Source organism: Pelophylax lessonae (assembly GCF_965119305.1).
Source record: "Pelophylax lessonae genome assembly, chromosome: 1".
Lineage (NCBI taxonomy): Eukaryota > Metazoa > Chordata > Amphibia > Anura > Ranidae > Pelophylax > Pelophylax lessonae.
In genome coordinates this window covers 190167741-190178001 of record NC_138768.1, presented here as the reverse complement: position 1 = coordinate 190178001, position 10261 = coordinate 190167741, and positions in this window count along the sequence as shown.

Genomic DNA, 10261 nt, shown 5'->3' with positions numbered 1-10261 from the left:
AGTTACCAATTACAGTGCACAATGAAACACACACAGACTGCCCAGTAATAAAGAGTACCTGTCACCAGCCCATTAGAGTACCTGTCACAGCCCATCAGAGTACCTGTCCCCAGCCCAGAGTACCCGAGTACCTATCTGCAGCTCATCAGAGTACCTGAGTACCTATCTAAAGCCCAGAGTACCCGATTACCTATCTGAGGCCCATCAGAGTACCCGAGTAACTGTCTCCAGCCCAGGGTACCGGAGTACCTGTCTCAAGCCCATCAGAGTACCTGAGTACCTGTCTCCAGCCCATGGATTATAGGGCGCTTCTGTGGGAGCAATCAGTCTTTAAAACACACAATGTTGGTCTCCTGTGTGGGTGAATGGTTTCTTGGCTGTCCCTGGGCCATCCTTCCAGAGGGCTGAAGCACGGTCCAAAAGGTAAACATAAAAAGGAAGGCGCCTCTAAGTGCAGTGTAAAACCGTTTAATGACACACAAAATTGGAACACTTACACAAATCATTCATGAGAAGCAGGCATATAGGGACATCGGGGGGGGGGGGGTTAGTTCCATAGACTCCCTCATGGCTCCCTTTTCCTGAAGCCATCCAGCAGCATAGGGGGATGGAGAGGAGTGGAGCACTAAGGAGGAAGGTCCCGAGCCGAGGTCACGGTGGAATGCACTCCTTGCTTTTGGACCACAGGAACATGGTGATGTCATGGGGGAGGTTAAATCTTAGTGCTCCACACCTCTCCTCTCCATCCCACTACACTCCTGGACAGCTTTAGGGAAAGGGAGCCAATAGGGAGTCCATGGAACAAACCCTTGTGATATCCCTATATGGCTGCTTCTCACGAATTATCGTGTAAGTGTTTCTTATTTGTATGTCATTAAATGGTTTTACACTGCACTTAGAGGCACCTTCCTTTATCTTTTGCATAAGTACCTATATGCAGCCCATCAGAGTACCCAAGTACCTGTCACCAGCCCAGAGTACCTGAATACCTGTCTCCAGCCCAGAGTACCCGAGTACCGATCTGTAGCCCATCAGAATTTCTGAGTGCCTGTCTTCAGCCCATCAGAGTACTCGGGTACCTATCTGCAGACCATCAGAGTACCTGAGTACCTGTCCCCAGCCCAGAGTACCCGAGTACCTGTATCCAACCCATCAGAGTACCCAGGTACCTATCTACAGCCCAGAGTACTCGAGTACCTGTCTGCAGACCATCAGAGTACTCGAGTACCTGTCTCCAGCCCAGAATACCCGTGTACCTATCTGCAGCCCATCAGAGTACCACAGTACCTGTTTTCAGCCCTACAGAATTATAAAACACAATATTGCTGTGCTAAGGATGACAAAATATCTAACAATCAATAAAATATCTAGCGGTAAAAGCAGCCACACTAATCCGGAACATTACAGATCAAAAAATGGTAAAAACAATAACTGTGGCGCTAAACCCTATGGTACAGTCCCAAATGAATGAGAAGAAAGCAGTCCTCAAAGGTGCATCCCACACTTGTAAAAGGATGAGGCAACTTCAGAACCGAAGAACCACCACCGGAAAGCACTCCAATCACCACTCCTTACCAGCTGCAATGGATCCCCATGACAGAGATCACACAGGCCCTTAATACACGATTGTGAACCAGATAATCCCGCTCTCCAATCCCAGGCTGGCAGACTCGGTAGATGGTATAATATGCAAAAAAAGCAGGGACACTAACATAGCGTAGACTGCTATACTGCTTTATTTGCACACATATGGATAACACTTACAGGATGAAGGAATGTATCTCGCATCTCAAAAAATGGTGTACGGTCCTCCCCGAGTGGTATCCTGGCGTTCTCTGCATTGATAACCAAAAATATGGCCGCCGTGTCTCCTCCACGCTGTGGTAAGCGTCACCTCGAACGCCACCCGACGTACGTTTCGTCCTCCAAGGACGTCGTCAAGGGGCACCCTTGTGCAAATAAAGCAGTATAGCAGTCTACGCTATGTTAGTGTCCCTGCTTTTTTTGCATATTATACCATCTACCGAGTCTGCCAGCCTGGGATTGGAGAGCGGGATTATCTGGTTCACAATCGTGTATTAAGGGCCTGTGTGATCTCTGTCATGGGGATCCATTTCAGTTGGTAAGGAGTGGTTATTGGAGTGCTTTCCGGTGGTGGTTCTTCGGTTCTGAAGTTGCCTCATCCTTTTACAAGTGTGGGATGCACCTTTAAGGACTGCTTTCTTCTCATTCATTTGGGACTGTACCATAGGGTTTAGCGCCACAGTTATTGTTTTTAGCCCTACAGTATTCCCAAATACCTGTCTCCAGCCCATTAGAGTACCCGAGTACCTGTCTCCAGTCCATCAGAGTACCCAAGTACCTATCTCAAGCCCATCAGAGTACCCAAGTACCTATCTACAGCCCTTTAGAGTAACTGAGTGCCTATCTGCAACCCATGCCTCATAAAATATATGCTGCAGTGTTTCCTTTCCAAATTGGGTTCATTTTGTGGGCATTTCTGATGTCCTGGTGCAGGTGCTACTTAGATGTTGGGCCTCTGTATATGGCCAGTCCGTGTAAAAGTCTCACATGTGGTATCACCATACTCAGAAAGAGTAGCAGAATGCATTTTGGGGTGTAATTTTTGCTATGTCCACGCTATGTGTTAGAAAAATCTTATAAATTGACAACTTTGTGTAAAAAACTTATGGAAATAATGACATGTTCAAAATACTCATTATGCCTCATAGATTATACCTTGGGGTGTTTGCTTTCCAAAAATGGGTAATTTTGTGGGTAATTCAATTGTCTTGTTGCTCCAGGGCCTTCAAAAATGTGATAAGTCGTCTGGAAATTATATGTATAATTTATACTCCTAGAACACCTAATGATGCTCCCTGCATGTTGGACCTCTCTATGTGGCCAGGCGGTGTAAAATTCTCACACATGTGGTATCGCCATACGCAGGAGGGGTAGCAGAATGCATTTTGGGTTGTAATTGCAAGTATGCATATACTGTGTGTGAGAAATAACTTGTTATTATGACAATTTTGTGTAAAAAATAAAAAATAAATTTCCTTATTTTCCCAAGAATTGTTGGAAAAAAATTACAACTTCAAAAAACTCCCCATGCCTCCTACCAAATACCTTGGACTGTCTACTTTCCAAAGGGGTCCTTTGGGGGAATTTTGTACTGTCCTGACATTTCAGGGCCTCAAGAAATTAAAAAGGCCATCAGTACATCAGGTGTGATTAGGTGTGATCCATTTTTAATGATTGGCACCATAGCTTGTAGACTCTATAACTTTCACACAGACTAAATAATATCCACCAATTTAGGTTATTTTCACCAAAGATATGTAGCAGTATAAATTTGGCACAAATCTATGAACAAAAATGACTTATTTGCAAAATTTTACAAAAGAAGCTAAAAAAAAAGTATTATTCTTTTCAAAATGTTCGCTCTTTTTTTACTTATATCGCAAAAAAGAAAAAAAACAGTCGTGATTATATACCACCAAAGTAATTGTCATTCAAAGTGTGAGAGCACTGAAAGCTGAAAATTGGTCTAGGCAGGAAGGGGGTGAAAGTGCCCAGTAGTGAAGTGGTTAAGTAAAACAAGAGATACTCCAAACACTTACAATATGAAGTGCCATTATCGGCACCAGGAAACAGAGTGATAATATCGGCTAATAGGTTCTGGCTGTAAGTGCCGACACAGACTGCATGGTGACATAAAGTCAAAAACCCCACCCAACATATTTGTTCACTGAGGTCTTAAAGGGGCTGAAGACATTGGTAGACAAAACGCTCTCCATGTTGGTGCTCACTGCCAGAAGCTGGCGGCTGGTGCCAGTGGCTAAGAAACTTATAGTCTCACATGCCAGCTTCTACCTCTAGATTTCTGTGTTAGTATTACTTTATCTTACCCACTTATCCATGATTACGAGATCCTGTGTGTTTCACTGCACTCTCAGACTATGTGTGTCACTATCCTGATACCAAAATACACATATCTTTCTACAAAACCCAACTATTTTAACATATTGCTTACTCTGAAATATTGCACTGCTAAAAAAAAAAAAAAAAAATCTAAAACAATAAATAAAACACACTATTTACACTCATGTTTCTGAAAAAAACACTATTCTGAATTGATGAAAGGCCACAACTTGCTAGGAAGGTAAAGATAGGTAGTTACATAGTTAATCAGGCTGCAAAAAGTGTGGGGGAACAGCTCAAGTAGGGATCACCTTTCCTTGGAAAAAGGCAAGTCCAGCAGCAAAGTCTATTTAAGCTGTTTTGCAGACAGCACTTTTATTTTTAAAAGGTTGCAAACAAAAATAAAAACACAACAGAAAATAAATCCTTGTCGACTGGCTCTAATGGGCCATACACACTATAAGATTTCCTGAAGACTTTTTCCTTTAGACTTACCAAAACCATATAATATGAGGTCAGACCTAAACACTTTCAATTTGTATGCAATCTGGCAGGCCCTTGCACTACATAGAAAAGGTAAATCTGAAGGAAATCTACCAACAAAAGTTTGATAGTGTGTATCCAGCTTAACTAAACACACACGTTTTCCTATCTAACAGGTGGTCGGCTTCTCCCAGCCACCTCACAAAACAAATGAATGCAAACCCTTTTTTCACCAAATCAAGCTTGTAGCTCTCTCAGCAATGTTGTCTGAGTCCCAGGGCAGAGCAACATTATGCTCCAGCCTTTCCCTTATTATCTCACCTGGATGGCCAATTAATCAATTATCAATCCAGGTGAGACACAAAACCTGAGCTGGACTGCTCAGACCCAAAGTCCCCTCAAAAACCTGGTCCGGGTTCTGCTAGTCCAGTATATAGGACAGAAAGCGAGGGAAATATATCACCCCTCGATGACTTCCCATTTCTTTATGTCAAAAAGACACAAGTCCATCTGGCTCAACCAATAAAAAACAAAAAACAGTAAAGAAAGCACAACCATACAATCCCATATACACAATCCTATACCTTCAGTTGATCCAGAGGAAGGTGAAAAAAACCCCAGCAAAGCATGATCCAATTTGCTACAGCAGGGGGAAAAATGTATTCTTGATCCCTCAAGAGGCAATCGTATATTTCCTGGATCAACTTTACCTATAAATATTAGTACCCAGTTATATTACGTACATTCAGGAAAGAATCCAGGCCTTTTTAAAAGATAGATAGATAGATAGATAGATAGATAGATAGATAGATAGATAGATAGATAGATAGATAGATAGATAGATAGATAGATAGATAGATAGATAGATAGATAGATAGATAGATAGATAGATAGATAGATAGATAGATAGATAGATAGATAGATAGATAGATAGATAGATAGATAGATAGAGTATTTACAATATAGTACAGTTTATTCTAAATCATGTGTATTGTGTGTGCAATAAACACTTTAACAAAAGATCTAAGTTATCTGTGTACTTCATCAGACAATAAAAAATTGACAAGCATTTAGCCAGAACAGACTTAGCTCATAGGAAATAAATCTGTCATTCTACATTAGCAATCACTGCACTTCTGGTATCAATCATTTCACCTAACAATAAGGATTTCATATACTATACACTATACCATATTACTCTCTTCAAAACAATGAATGTTATCTTAAAATAAATGGATAAACAATATTGTAATGCATATAGGCACATTGCAAAATACAATGATAGACAACACAAATACAATAAACTGGTCTTGCTTTAGAAATAAAAGAAAGAAAGAAAAAAATGTAAATCTCCACTTGCGCTCACAGAATAAAAGGAAAAATCTTTTTGTTGCACATCAAAATTCTACTACATAATGTAATGATATTCTCTTTGTAAGGTATATTAGGTAGTTAGGTTCCTATTATTCATGTTTAAAATCTAAGGGTACTTATCTTATGAAAATAAAAAAATAAAATTTATAAATAAACATGTGTCCAAGTTCAGGTTTACAATGAAATGCTTACTTACAGGCATTCTCACAGTTTTGAAACAAAAGTAGACAACATATAAATGGAAAGGAGCCTTTGGCACTAATTGTTCCATAGGCTCATACTTCTAAAAAAAAAAACCCTAAGGCCTCTTTCACACGGGCGTTCCGTATGTCCGTATATTATCCCATCCGTTTGCGGATGATATACGGACATAATGTATGTCAATGGGATTGCAGATGTCAGCGGATGACCATCCGCTGACATCTGGTTTGCGTCCTTTCCGATCAGTTCTGTTGAACGGAACAGAACCCTATTTTTCTTCCGTTTAAAAAATGGAAAGGACGTAAAATCGGATGTCAGCGGTGTCATCCGCTGACATCCGCAATCCCATAGACATACATTATGTCCGTATATCATCTGCAAACGGATGGGATGATATGCGGACATACGGACCGGATAACACAAGTGTCATCCGTGTCCGTGAAAAAAAAAAAAAAGTGACTGAACGGACGAAAAAAACGGAACGCCCATGTGAAAGAGGCCTTACACAGACAGGGTCACACACACTTCCTTCCCTTATCTGAAATACTAGTCTGTGTCAGTACATTTGTGCTTAGAGGTGTGGCTGTTACTTAGCGATTTTTAGGTATTTGCTTGCAAAGTATCAGTCAAAGATCACAACATATAGTGATACGTGACTATAAAAAGATAAAATTGTGTTAGACTTCAAATAGGCTTTAATGTTGGTAACACAGTGCTCTGCTGACATACATAAATATGGATATACACAGGGCCAGCAATAGCATAAGGCATCCTAGGCAGCCACCCTAGAGGGCCAGGATAGGGGGGAAGTAACCGGGCTTGGATGGGGTGGGGCAGCTACCCACAGCGCAGTGCTCTCATAGGGTGGGAAGGGGCACCGCTCGTAATCCACCAGAACAGGTAGACATGAAAGAGAAGACTGCAGCCGCATTGTAATCTCTCTCAGCAGGTTCCAGCAGTTAGAGCAGGTGGACAGTGGCATGGTTAGTGGGCAGAGTGGTCCTGGCGAAGGTGGGGCTCTCCTAGGGAGGGGGGGTGGAGCCAGACACAATGGAGCAGTGGATCGGCTTCTTCAATATCTGCATAGTAATTGGCTTAAGAGCATCAGCATGACCACGTGGCCTACATATGAAGGAACACAAAGGAAAGTGAGCTTCATTTGCTAGCAAGAGATCAGAGATCCTTGCTGGCAACAAATGTTTGAATTTATTAAATCAGACTCTGAGTATCTACTATTTGCATGCTGCATCAGATACTATACCATGTATTGCAGTCTCCTATCACTGTCTGCATTATCAGAATGGGACAAGAGAATGGTGTTGTAAGATACAATATCATCTTCTGCAGAGACCCAAGGAAGCGGTCATTTCCTTTTGTACAAGGAGAACCTTTGCAATAAGTTACTTTAAGTGTTTCCATTAGATATCAGCAAATAGATCTCTCTGTAACATGCAATGAACAAATAAAACTAAATCTGATTATTTTAAATTTGGTACAAGGGTTCGACCTAAACATTAATAGTTATCTCATATGGGTAAAACATTTGGGGGAGCATACACATGTATTTCTAAAGCTGCTGCAGCTATGAACCAAAAGACATGTATATTTAAAAAAGAATAGCAAAATGCAAAAGAAATTACTACCAAATCTGAAGACAATCCATAAATAAAAATGGGGATTTGGTCCCACCATATGGCCATATCGTGCTCAAGCCCACTACTGCGTCAAAGTACCCCATTATCAGTGGGTCCTACACTATTCATGAAAAAGAGATGAATCCAGCCTTTCTAACCCTTGGAGATAATACTCCTTGCTGGGAAAGATGTGCAAATGCACTACAGGGGACTCCTCCTATATCCACTTGATGGTGGACACTGATTGAGTACAGGTGTGTGTGTGTGTGGGGGGGGGGGGTGGGGAGGGTTGCTCAACCTCGATAGTCTGGTCAGACCGAATACATAATAAACAGGCAAAAAATTTGGGGGAGCATACCCATGTATTTCTAAAGCTGCTGCAGCTATGAACCAAAAGACATGTATATTTAAAAAAGAATAGCGCGCAAATGCAAAAGAAATTACTACCAAATCTGAAGACAATCCATAAATAAAAATGGGGATTTGGTCCCACCATATGGCCATATCGTGCTCGAGCCCACTACTGCGTCAAAATACCCCATTATCAGTGGGTCCTACACTATCCATGAAAAAGAGATGAATCCAGCCTTTCTAACCCTTGGAGATAATACTCCTTGCTGGGAAAGATGTGCAAATGCACTAAAGGGGACTCCTCCTATATCCACTTGATGGTGGACACTGATTGAGTACAGGTGTGTGTGGGGGGGGGGGGGGTGGGGAGGGTTGCTCAACCTCGATAGTCTGGTCAGACCGAATACATAATAAACAGGCAAAAAATTTGGGGGAGCATACCCATGTATTTCTAAAGCTGCTGCAGCTATGAACCAAAAGACATGTATATTTAAAAAAGAATAGCGCGCAAATGCAAAAGAAATTACTACCAAATCTGAAGACAATCCATAAATAAAAATGGGGATTTGGTCCCAACATTTGGCCATATCGTGCTTGAGCCCACTACTGCGTCAAAGTACCCCATTATCAGTGATGTCTACACTATCCATGAAAAAGAGATGAATCCAGCCTTTCTAACCCTTGGAGATAATACTCCTTGCTGGGAAAGATGTGCAAATGCACTACAGGGGACTCCTCCTATATCCACTTGATGGTGGACACTGATTGAGTACAGGTGTGTGTGGGGGGGGGGGGGGTGGGGAGGGTTGCTCAACCTCGATAGTCTGGTCAGACCGAATACATAATAAACAGGCAAAAAATTTGGGGGAGCATACCCATGTATTTCTAAAGCTGCTGCAGCTATGAACCAAAAGACATGTATATTTAAAAAAGAATAGAGTGCAAATGCAAAAGAAATTACTACCAAATCTGAAGACAATCCATAAATAAAAATGGGGATTTGGTCCCACCATATGGCCATATCGTGCTCAAGCCCACTACTGCGTCAAAGTACCCCATTATCAGTGGGTCCTACACTATCCATGAAAAAGAGATGAATCCAGCCTTTCTAACCCTTGGAGATAATACTCCTTGCTGGGAAAGATGTGCAAATGCACTACAGGGGACTCCTCCTATATCCACTTAATGGTGGACACTGATTGAGTACAGGTGTGTGTGGGGGGGGGGGGGGTGGGGAGGGTTGCTCAACCTCGATAGTCTGGTCAGACCGAATACATAATAAACAGGCAAAAAATTTGGGGGAGCATACCCATGTATTTCTAAAGCTGCTGCAGCTATGAACCAAAAGACATGTATATTTAAAAAAGAATAGTGCGCAAATGCAAAAGATATTACTACCAAATCTGAAGACAATCCATAAATAAAAATGGGGATTTGGTCCCACCATATGGCCATATCATGCTCAAGCCCACTACTGCGTCAAAGTACCCCATTATTAGTGGGTCCTACACTATCCATGAAAAAGAGATGAATCCAGCCTTTCTAACCCTTGGAGATAATACTCCTTGCTGGGAAAGATGTGCAAATGCACTACAGGGGACTCCTCCTATATCCACTTGATGGTGGACACTGATTGAGTACAGGTGTGTCTATGAACCAAAAGACATGTATATTTAAAAAAGAATAGCGCGCAAATGCAAAAGAAATTACTACCAAATCTGAAGACAATCCATAAATAAAAATGGGGATTTGGTCCCACCATATGGCCATATCGTGCTCAAGCCCACTACTGCGTCAAAGTACCCCATTATCAGTGGGTCCTACACTATCCATGAAAAAGAGATGAATCCAGCCTTTCTAACCCTTGGAGATAATACTCCTTGCTGGGAAAGATGTGCAAATGCACTACAGGGGACTCCTCCTATATCCACTTGATGGTGGAAACTGATTGAGTACAGGTGTGTGTGGGGGGGTGGGGTGGGGAGGGTTGCTCAACCTCGATAGTCTGGTCAGACCGAACACATAATAAACAGGCAAAAAATTTGGGGGAGCATACCCATGTATTTCTAAAGCTGCTGCAGCTATGAACCGAAAGACATGTATATTTAAAAAAGAATAGCGCGCAAATGCAAAAGAAATTACTACCAAATCTGAAGACAATCCATAAATAAAAATGACCAGACTATCGAGGTTGAGCAACCCTCCCCACCCCCCCCCCCCACACACACCTGTACTCAATCAGTGTCCACCATCAAGTGGATATAGGAGGAGTCCCCTGTAGTGCATTTGCACAT